Consider the following 11,079-nt stretch of genomic DNA (forward strand, 5'->3'; position numbering starts at 1 on the left):
AGGGCATTTCAATCAAATCTGACAGAAAAATATCTCCTTGGATCACCAAAGGACAATCTCTATAAATTCTGTTGACCAGAACCTCTTGTCCTAATGAACTAGTTACTAGCACTTCAAAACCCATTTTGACACACGAAACTGCAAGTGAACTGACTATGCTAGCACTAACATATGAGTGGGTTAAAGCCGGATCAAACAGTACAAATACATTTTGATCAGAGATAAATAATGTACTAGCTACAACATCAAAAGTCTCAGCCTTTTCTCGCTGTCTCATTGTGTAAACCCTAGCTGGAGCACTCCCTTGTGCTGACTGGCTAACAGTACCTTGACTGCCAAAAGCATTGCCTCTACCTCTGCCTCTTCCTCTGCTAACTGGTTGTGAACCTCTGGTAGCAGGACTCTGAATGGATCCTTCTGCAGTAGTAGGAGCTGGACCAAATCTAGGGGCACTAGTGCAGTCCTTAGTAAGATGGCCCTTGCCTCCACAGTTAAAGCAAGCTCTTGTTGCCCAATAACATTCTCCCCCATGAATCTTGCCACATGTCTCACAGGGGCGGGGAGGATATGAACCCCTGGTTGACTGCTGACCAGATCTATGGGGTCTCTCCACTGACCCACTGACATTTTGGAGAGCTGGGGCTTCTCCTTGGGCCTCAGCCTCTACAGAATGCTCAACAGAGTGATCCCCTTCTTCCATATCAGTATGGAGTTAGGATATCTCCTGAACAAGTAACACAAGGAGATTTCCCTCCGTTAGTTCATATTTATGATGTAATGCACTGTATGTAACAAATAAGGACATTGAGCAGTTGTACTTATCAAAGAAAAGACACAAATTCACAAATTAAAATATACTTTAAAAATTTCGCTATGATACCACTAAAACATGTCACACCTTACCCCTTTGTAAGGCATAACATGATCCCGTAGAATACCTAATGAACTACCAAACTTCATCTACCAATAACTCATTAAGTACCCTACAAGGGATTTTAAAAACAATTTCCTAACTTTTTAGAAGTGGTAAAAACTTGATACGGTGTTGTGTATCCGCAAGTGCACGGGTCACAGTAGTATAGTTTTAAAAAAATGATATCGATCCCACAGGGAATTGTGCTTAAATTGGAAATAAAAGTATAAGCTAATTAGAATGACAAAAATTAAAGATGTAAAATGAAATTTCAAATTAAGACAAAAATTAAAGATGTAAAATGAAATTTGGAATTAAAATTGGTATTTGAGGAATTAAAACTAAATCAATCAATTAACTAAAATTAATTAAACTAGATTACCAAAAATTAATTTGAAATTTCTATTTATGAAATTTAAGAGGAATTAAATCTAAATTCGATAAAAATAAAAATAAAGTGATTCTAGATATTGGATTTAAATTGAAATTGCTATTTATGAGATTTGGAGGATTTAAATCTAAATTCAATGAAAATTAAATTGATTCTAGAGATTGGATTTTCAATATTGTTTGCATGTGATTTTTCCCTAATTTAGCCAAACACATGAGAATTGCAATTTTGAGGGAAATCAATTATTGAATTTTTGAAACCTTTTTCAAGCATCTCAAAGTTGGTTTTCATTAAATCAAACCCTGTTTTCACGGTATTTCAAACCTAACAAAAACCCATTTAAAGCTCTAATTGATTTTTGGAAAGTTCCCCTTAATCTTCTTAGCTTATTTGTAACACCAAGAAAATAAAGTTTATTGCAAGATTATCTATCCCCAATATTCACTTTTCAGTCCATCTATTAAGGATTAAAACTTAACTTAATGAGGGCCCATTCATCAAGCAAGGCAACAAGCTCACAAGCAATAAATCAAAATGTAACAAATCCCATTTAAATGGCTAAATCAGTTCAAAACCACAATACAAATCAATATTTACAAACCCATCTCTAGAATCTCAATCAACTACTCACAAATCATTGTTTAAAGACAAACCCAAATGAAGAAATGAAGAAATAATGGAAATGTAAGCTAAAAGGGGTAGAAAAAACCCAGCAAATTGCAGAAGGATCTCTGCAGAAAAGTGCAGAAACGTGATCCTTGCTGCTGCTGGAAGAAAATGCAGAAGGTGCTCCTCCTTCTCTCTTTCTAACTTTTCCGAAAATGACTCCCTTGCTCTCTATTGAATTTTCTTCTTTTATGCTCTCTTTTTCTTCTCTCTTATTTTCACTCTCTTGACCAACTTTTTTACCACTTCTCAAGGTTACAACCTTACATTGCTCATGAGGGTTTTGTGGTTGGCTAGGTAGTTTCCCATAGGAATTGCTTCCTGATGAGCTTGCTTGTTGCGCCAATTGAGTCTCCAACATGCGGTTGTGGACTTGTAATCGATCCATGGTTTGTCTCATGTGTTGCATTTCTTCCTCCAATTTGCTATTCATCTTGCTTTGTTCAGCAAAAAATTTCTCCATCATGTTCTCCAAGGATGGCTTCGGTTCATGGGATGGAAGGGATTGTTGTGCTCTTGCTTGATATCCAGGTGGTGGCTGCCTTGTGGGCTGAAATTGAGGCTGAAATTGAGGCCTATTTTGCTGCATAAACTGCTGGTTATGAGCATAATTTGAGCTTTGGCCTTGTTGAGCAAAAGTTGCTTGTGGTCTCCATGTTGAGTTGTTCACATTAGAGTAAGCATTTCCCATAGGTTTCTGTTGATAACCTCTTGCATAAGCAGCTTGCTCCTGCAAATAATCATCACCATAAGAAGAGTAATCAACTCCACAACTTTGGGTTCCATCTGTGAAGGCAACTTGTTGCATAGTTGTAGGAGTTGAGTTTGTTGCCTTTGTGCAAAAATCACTAAGAAGCTGAGTCAACTGATCAAATCTTGCATTCATGTAGCTAACTGAGTCAAGTTCATAAACCCCAGCTTTCTTTGGCTCAAGTGCTCTAGGATTTCCCCATAAATGGGTATTATGAGCAATTTTCTCTAATAGATCATAGCATTCTTCACTTGTCATTCTCATGAAATCTCCTCCTGCTTGTGAATCAATTGTGTTTCTTATGGCTGGAGTAACTCTGGTGTAGAAATTCTGAACAATCATCCATTTGGGTATTTCATGATGAGGACATTGCCTTTCAAGCTCCTTAAATCTCATCCAAGATTCATACAAAGTTTCATCATCCCTTGGTTTAAAAGCTACCATCAAATTCCTCAAATGAGTAGTTTTCCCAGGTGGGAAAAATTGAGACAGAAAAGCTTGAGATAGCTGCTCCCAAGTAGCTATAATAGCTTGTGGGAGTGAGTCATACCACTCCAATGCTGAATCCCGAAGAGAGAATGGAAATAAGGTGAGCCGAATAACTTCATCAGAAACTCCAGGTTGTCTTTGTGTACCACATATCATCAAAAATTTCTTCAAATGAGAATGAGGATTTTCAAGTGGGCTACCTCCAAATTGTGAATTCTGAACCATTTGAATAAGACCAGTTTTTAATTCAAATTGATTAGCTCCAATAATAGGTCTGTTATCTCTCACATCAGTACATCTAGGAAAAGCATAGTCTAACATGGATCTTCTTTGAGGATCATTTTGATTAACCACAGCATTTTGCCCGTTTTGCTCATCTCCTCCATTGTTTCCAGCAATAGCTCTATTTTGATTCTCCATATTTTCTATTGTCTCCTCTTGCTCAAATCTTTGTTATTCTTCTTTTTCTGCTTCCTTTCTTTTCTTGTACTCCTTTTTGTTGGCTCGACAGAATTTTTCAATTTCTGGGTTGAACAACAATTCAGTGTCACTTGTGCTTTTCGATCGTCTCATAAACAAGAAAAGTACCTGAAAAACACAAGGAACAATAGTGAAAATAAAAGAAAATAAAAATTCTAATCAGCTTAAAACAATTAAAATCCAACTTAAAACAAACAATTCCCCAGCAACGGCGCCAAAAACTTGATACGGTGTTGTGTATCCGCAAGTGCACGGGTCACAGTAGTATAGTTTTAAAAAAATGATATCGATCCCACAGGGAATTGTGCTTAAATTGGAAATAAAAGTATAAGCTAATTAGAATGACAAAAATTAAAGATGTAAAATGAAATTTCAAATTAAGACAAAAATTAAAGATGTAAAATGAAATTTGGAATTAAAATTGGTATTTGAGGAATTAAAACTAAATCAATCAATTAACTAAAATTAATTAAACTAGATTACCAAAAATTAATTTGAAATTTCTATTTATGAAATTTAAGAGGAATTAAATCTAAATTCGATAAAAATAAAAATAAAGTGATTCTAGATATTGGATTTAAATTGAAATTGCTATTTATGAGATTTGGAGGATTTAAATCTAAATTCAATGAAAATTAAATTGATTCTAGAGATTGGATTTTCAATATTGTTTGCATGTGATTTTTCCCTAATTTAGCCAAACACATGAGAATTGCAATTTTGAGGGAAATCAATTCTTGAATTTTTGAAACCTTTTTCAAGCATCTCAAAGTTGGTTTTCATTAAATCAAACCCTGTTTTCACGGTATTTCAAACCTAACAAAAACCCATTTAAAGCTCTAATTGATTTTTGGAAAGTTCCCCTTAATCTTCTTAGCTTATTTCTAACACCAAGAAAATAAAGTTTATTGCAAGATTATCTATCCCCAATATTCACTTTTCAGTCCATCTATTAAGGATTAAAACTTAACTTAATAAGGGCCCATTCATCAAGCAAGGCAACAAGCTCACAAGCAATAAATCAAAATATAACAAATCCCATTTAAATGGCTAAATCAGTTCAAAACCATAATACAAATCAATATTTACAAACCCATCTCTAGAATCTCAATCAACTACTCACAAATCATTGTTTAAAGACAAACCCAAATGAAGAAATGAAGAAATAATGGAAATGTAAGCTAAAAGGGGTAGAAAAACTCAGCAAATTTGCAGCAGATTCTGCTGCACAAAAGTGCAGAAAACGTGATCTGCAGCTGCTGGAAAAAGAAATGCAGAAAGTGCTCCCTTCTCTCTTTCTAATCTTGCCAAAAATGCTTCCCTTGCTCTCTATGGAAAGAAAATGATAAAATGGGTCTTTATATAGGCTAAGGGTCTGCCCTAGAATGGGTAAAAGGGGGAAGGTTCCAGAGAAAGTGAGGTAAAAAGCTGGAGTAACGGAAATGCCACGTCAATTATTTCCAGTTAAAATGACATAAGCCGAGTCAGTTGTGTCGTGGGTTGTGTTGCGGGTTGTGTCGCTCTCGGCGTGAATATCTGACGGTCGACACAACCTGCGACATAAGCTAATTCGGTTGTGCTGCAGGTTGTGTCGCTCTCGGCCATTTTTTTACTCAACTTCAAAATTTTTGCAATTCGACTTTAATCTCCTCCAAATGGCTACTCTGATCAAAATTCATCAAATTTCTCTAGATTTAACCTACAAAGCAAATAAATTCCAAAAATTAAACTAAGAAATGTGAAAATTGTAAAATTGACTAAATATATACTAATATCTAAAATAATAGCTATGAATAAGGGTAAATTATGTGCAAAAATTATACCTAAATGATGATATAAAATGCATGCATCAAATTCCCCCATACTCAAACTCTTGCTTGTCCTCAAGCAAAATTTCATTGAAACTCATTTGGAAGGGAATAGAATCAGTCTTTGAAAACACAAAAATCACTGATCCAAACCACCAACTTACCTCTATCCACCAACATTCCAAGTTCCCACCAGCAAAAGCACAAAGAATGAAGCAAGCACTCTCAACAATTACAGAATAGCTAAGAATTAACCAATCAACCCAAGCAACAAATACCAACCAGCTACAAGAGTCAATTGTGCCTAAACAAACTTAAATGAAATAGATAGCCAATGTGTCTCAAATAGATGGTGAGTAATGTATGGAAGATTATGTTGCCAAACCCATATGCAAGCATAAAAGATCTAACTCTACTAATGTAACAAGCATCTTTCAAAGAATCATTAGGTCTTTTTAAGGGTTGTAATGGGGTCAAATAGGGTAAAATTGTGGTTAACAAAGAAAGGGAATAAGGTAAACAAAATATGAGAATAATATTAATCATGAAACTCAAAGTGCATCCATTTTTTTTTTTTTCATTTTCAAATATTTTTTTTTATTATTATTATTATTTTTTTTTTATAAAGAGGAAAGAAATTCACAATGAATCTCAAGTGCTATCACAATAAAGGGACTACTTTTATAATATATTTTTTATATGCGTCCCTATTTCATGCCACACCCAAAATTACCTTTGGGATATTTGGGTGACCTTTTCAACTTTTCACAATTACTCTAGCACTTTTCAAGATGTTTCAATCCTCCGAGATTTTTTTTTTATATATTTTTATTATTATTTTTTTTATGCACTTAATTGCTAAAATATTATTCTCATAGATAGGTGGTAGTGTTTAGGTTTTATGGCTAGGTAAATGATTTGGGTTCCAAAGAAATTAGGGAATTAAGGTTCAAGGGGGTTTGCAAGGGTTAAAATGAAATTAAGGTAGGTTAAGGCTAAATGTGAGGTTTAAAATATGAAGAAATGCCTAAATCATATTCTTATCAAATGCAAGTTAAAAATTTCGCTTTGAAAGATCTAAGATGCTTGTTCTAGGAATGGTGAGACGACAATGACCATTTTCTTTCTTAAAGGCTTATCGAGACACTCAAAACTCAAAATAATTAATCAGAATCTGTATACCTAGATGAATATATTAATTTTCAGCTATTAAGTAAGAGAAAGAATAATGCTTAAGACTTTGTACCCAGCTGGAACTTTCATTCCACTAACCATCTAAAAGCAAGTTGGATTGCTTGAATAAGTGGCTTATGGAATCCAAAGACTGGTTTAAAAATCCAAAAATTTTAAATGAACGAAATGCATGAGTGTAAATGTCAAGTCAATCTATATGCAACTAAGTATGCATAACTAAGTATATGAAGCTATATGCAGGTGTATGTATGTAAATATGTACAAGTATGAGTGTGTCACTAAATGAAAAAGGAAAAAGTAATTTTTGCAAAAAATTTACCCTCTCCCCCATACTTAGAATGAACATTGTCCTCAATGTTAAAAATGTGCAGAAAATGGGTAATTTGGCTATATGCGCATAAAGAATTATTACCCTGTTGCATAAGCGATAGCACAACTTGTGTTGAAAATGACACAAGCTGAGATAAGAAGTGTTACCTTATTGAAGTGCAGCCAATTTAATTAGATAAAATTTGGATAGCTGCTGCACTTATTGCAAAAGAAACAGTGCGATGGAATCCATTAAATCAATTAAACTCGAAAAGTTGAAATAGGAAGTTAAGCTCAAAAATGTAACCATCAATTGTAAATCCGAAGTAGCATATCAAAGCAAGTGAGCAATGTACTAAAGATATAAAAGAAAAATGTATTTTATGAGGAACTAAAAAAAACTGAATAAGTAAATGGTTCAAGTAAAGGAAAAACAACACAAGCAAAATATTAACTAAACAAGTTCAAAACATACTAAGTAATTAAGCAATGAAATTAAAGACATGAAATGTTTTTTTTTTTTTTTTTTTTTTTATGCTCATTTGCTTGCAATGCATTGTATCCCATTCAAGATTTTATGGAGAATGAGAGAGATAGCAAGTTGCTATCTTCTCAATTGGCTCACCAACTGAATAGTGCCTCAATCTTTGCCCATTTACCTTGAAATTACCTGATTTTTCACCAAAAATTTCCACAGCACCATGAGGAAAAACTTTCACAATTTTAAATGGACCGGACCACCTTGATTTTAATTTTCCTTGAAAAAATTTTAACCTTGAATTGAATAAGAGAACCAAATCTCCTTCTTTAAAGTCCTTTTTCTTGATATGCTTATCATGCCATTTTTTAGTTCTTTCTTTATAGATCCTAGCATTTTCATAAGCATCAAGTCTCAATTCTTCTAATTCATCAAGTTGCAAAAGTCTTTTATGTCCAGCAGTTTGTAATTTTAGGATTTCCTTTTTCACAACATCCTTCATTGTAGGATTCAATCTTCTTTGGTGTTCAATAGAAGGTTTACTATTTGGCTCTAGGAAAATCCTATGCATACAAACTGTTGGACTAATTCCCTTTATATCATCAATTGCATAACCCAAAACTCTTCTATATTTTCTCAAAACTCTCAACAATTTTTCATTCTCAATATCAGTCAAAGATGCAATAATTATAACAGGATATGTTCCATTTGGTCCAAGAAAAGCATACCTGAGGTTGGAAGGAAGAGGTTTAAGATCTACCTTTGGGGCATCCTCTACCTTTAATGATGGTGGTTTGATCTCCAAATTCTGCACTTCTTCAAGTTGAAAAATTGTGGCTTCAGGATGTGGTGGAGAGCTCTCCAAATGTTGTGCAAAAGTAGTTATGTTGTGATTATCATCATCAATGCTCCCACCATGGACTAAGCAATTTTCAAGTGGGTCTTGTGGATAGCTTTTTCTGAAATGCTCTTGAACAATTTCTTCAATAATGTCTACCCGCAAACAAGACTCAACTTCTTCATGTTTCCTTTTCATGGCAGGATTGATGTTGAATATCATTTGATCATCTCCCACTCTAAGTGTCAATTGCTCACCCTTCACATCAATTAATGCACCAGCTGTTGCCAAGAAGGGTCTTCCCAATAAGATAGGAACTTTTGTGTCTTCTTCCATATCCAAAATGACAAAGTCTACCGGAATGTAGAATTTCCCAACCTTGATAGGCACATTTTCAAGAATGCCTTCCGGATACTTAATTGAACAGTCAGCCAATGAAAGATACATGTTTGTGGGCTTCAACTCTCCCATATTCAACTTCTCATATATTGAAAGTGGCATTAGGCTGACACTAGCTCCAAGGTCACATAAGGCATTTGCCACACAATTATCACCAATATGACAAGGAATGGAAAACACACCCGGATCTTTGAGTTTGGGAGGTAACTTCTTCTGGATTATAGCACTGCATTGCTCTCCCAAGTTGATGGTGTCATAATCTTCTAGTCTTCTCTTGTTGGAAAGAATCTCCTTCAAAAACTTGGCATAACTTGGCATTTGGGATAGTGCCTCAGTGAATGGCACATTGATATACAACTTCTTTAGCACTTCAAGGAATTTGCCAAATTGTTTGTCTAGCTTGTGCTTGATGAATCTTTGAGGGTAGGGAAGGGTCGGCTTGTAAGGTTCAGGTGGGATGTATGGTTTCTCTCCCTCATCTTGCTCACTTTTGCTTTCTTCTTCTTTTTCATTTTTCTTGCTCTCAACTGAATTTTCTTCTTTTGTGCTCTCTTTTTCTTCTCTCTTGTTTTCACTCTCTTGACCAACTTTTTTACCACTTCTCAAGGTTACAACCTCACATTGCTCATGAGGGTTTTGTGGTTGGCTAGGTAGTTTCCCATAGGAATTGCTTCCTGATGAGCTTGCTTGTTGCGCCAATTGAGTCTCCAACATGCGGTTGTGGACTTGTAATTGATCCATGGTTTGTCTCATGTGTTGCATTTCTTCCTCCAATTTGCTATTCATCTTGCTTTGTTCAGCAAAAAATTTCTCCATCATGCTTTCCAAGGATGGCTTCGGTTCATGGGATGGAAGGGATTGTTGTGCTCTTGCTTGATATCCAGGTGGTGGCTGCCTTGTGGGCTGAAATTGAGGCTGAAATTGAGGCCTATTTTGCTGCATAAACTGCTGGTTATGAGCATAATTTGAGCTTTGGCCTTGTTGAGCAAAAGTTGCTTGTGGTCTCCATGTTGAGTTGTTCACATTAGAATAAGCATTTCCCATAGGTTTCTGTTGATAACCTCCTGCATAAGCAGCTTGTTCTTGCAAATAATCATCTCCATAAGAAGAGTAATCAACTCCACAACTTTGAGTTCCATCTGTGAAGGCAACTTGTTGCATAGTTATAGGAGTTGAGGTTGTTGCCTTTGTGCAAAAATCACTAAGAAGCTGAGTCAACTGGTCAAATCTTGCATTCAATTAGCTAACTGAGTCTAGTTCATAAATCCCGGCTTTCTTTGGCTCAAGTGCTCTAGGATTTCCCCATAAATGGGTATTATGAGCAATCTTCTCTAATAGATCATAGCATTCTTCACTTGTCATTCTCATGAAATCTCCTCCTGCTTGTGAATCAATTGTGTTTCTTATGGTGGAGTAACTCAGTGTAGAAATTCAACAATCATCCATTTGGGTATTTCATGATGAGGACATTGCCTTTCAAGCTCCTTAAATCTCATCCAAGATTCATACAAAGTTTCATCATCCCTTGGTTTAAAAGCTACCATCAAATTCCTCAAATGAGTAGTTTTCCCAGGTGGGAAAAATTGAGATAGAAAAGCTTGAGATAAAGCTCCCAAGTAGCTATAATAGCTTGTGGAAGTGAATCATACCACTCCAATCTGAATCCAGAAGAGAGAATGGAAATAAGGTGGTAGAATAACTTCATCGAAACTCCAGTTGTCTTTGTGTACCACATATCATCAAAAATTTCTTCAAATGAGAATGAGGATTTTCAAGTGGGCTACCTCCAAATTGTGAATTCAACCATTTGAATAAGACCGATTTTAATTCAAATTGATTAGCTCCAATAATAGGTCTGTTATCTCTCACATCAGTACATCTAGGAAAAGCATAATCTAACATGGATCTTCTTTGAGGATCATTTTGATTAGCATTTTGCCCGTTTTGCTCGTTTCCTCCATTATCTCCACCAATAGCTCTATTTTGATTCTCCATATTTTCTATTGTCTCCTCTTGCTCAAATATTTGTTGTTCTTCTTTTTCTGCTTCTTTTCTTCTTTTGTATTCCTTTTGTTGGCTCATGTAATTTTTCAATTTAGGTTGAACAACAATTCGATTGTCACTTGTGCTTTTCGATCGTCTCATAAACAAGAAAAGTACCTGAAAAACACAAGGAACAATAGTGAAAATAAAAGAAAATAAAAATTCTAATTAGCTTAAAACAATTAAAATCCAACTTAAAACAAACAATTCCCCAGCAACGGCGCCAAAAACTTGGTACGGTGTTGTGTGTCCGCAAGTGCACGGGTCACAGTAGTATAGTTTTAAAAAAAATGATATCGATCCCACAGGGAATTGTGCTT

General features: G+C 35.1%; 2 non-coding genes across 2 annotated transcripts; both read left to right on the forward strand.

Annotated features, from left to right (window-relative positions):
• Positions 1-3,073: 3,073 nt before the first annotated feature.
• On the forward strand, positions 3,074-3,180 carry LOC131174238 (small nucleolar RNA R71). The gene has a single exon (XR_009144486.1). It is a non-coding gene; the product is annotated as a small nucleolar RNA R71 (small nucleolar RNA).
• A 6,988-nt stretch (positions 3,181-10,168) lies between these two features.
• Positions 10,169-10,275, forward strand: LOC131174239 (small nucleolar RNA R71). Its single transcript, XR_009144487.1, has one exon. It is a non-coding gene; the product is annotated as a small nucleolar RNA R71 (small nucleolar RNA).
• Positions 10,276-11,079: the final 804 nt, after the last annotated feature.

Source organism: Hevea brasiliensis, chromosome 15 (assembly GCF_030052815.1).
Source record: "Hevea brasiliensis isolate MT/VB/25A 57/8 chromosome 15, ASM3005281v1, whole genome shotgun sequence".
Taxonomy (NCBI): domain Eukaryota; kingdom Viridiplantae; phylum Streptophyta; class Magnoliopsida; order Malpighiales; family Euphorbiaceae; genus Hevea; species Hevea brasiliensis.